Genomic DNA, 620 nt, shown 5'->3' with positions numbered 1-620 from the left:
AAATAAACCTTTCAATGAAGTTCTAAACAAACAAGCAACACTACCCAAAAATTACGTGGAGAAATGACTTCAAAATATCATCAAGTCCATGTGGCGTAAACCAAATTGTGACTTTGAAACCAAAGAAATAAAAAATGAAGCCAGATTCTTAAGAGATAATCAAGAATAATATACCGGGAAAAGATGACCAGTGTGAAAGAAAATTCAACTCGTATAAGAACATAGATGATTGATAAATAATGTAATGATATGATGGCACACTGTCTCACAAATTATATTTGTTGTATAAATTGCTAAGAGTGACTATTTGAATACTTTCAGCCCTTTTCCTTTTTATATTTTTTCAACATCCGAATAGTTATAGGCCTAAAAGGCAATTTCAGTTTATGAAAACAAATCGTTTTGAAAAACACAGAGTGAAAGCAGAGAAATATTTTCGGTGTTGGCTCCTATAATTCATTATTTGGCTGTAACTGACCGAAGGAAGGTAACACAAAAAGCCAGATTTCGGAATCCCGTATTTCTGAACACCAAGGAAGCGGCTGAGATGCAACCTATACACTTTGCCTCAGGAGGTGACTTGGATTACATACTATGCTTTTGATTTACATGGAAACTTG

The sequence above is a fragment of the Penaeus chinensis genome, chromosome 31 (assembly GCF_019202785.1).
Source record: "Penaeus chinensis breed Huanghai No. 1 chromosome 31, ASM1920278v2, whole genome shotgun sequence".
Taxonomy (NCBI): domain Eukaryota; kingdom Metazoa; phylum Arthropoda; class Malacostraca; order Decapoda; family Penaeidae; genus Penaeus; species Penaeus chinensis.
This window is presented reverse-complemented; position numbering follows the sequence as displayed.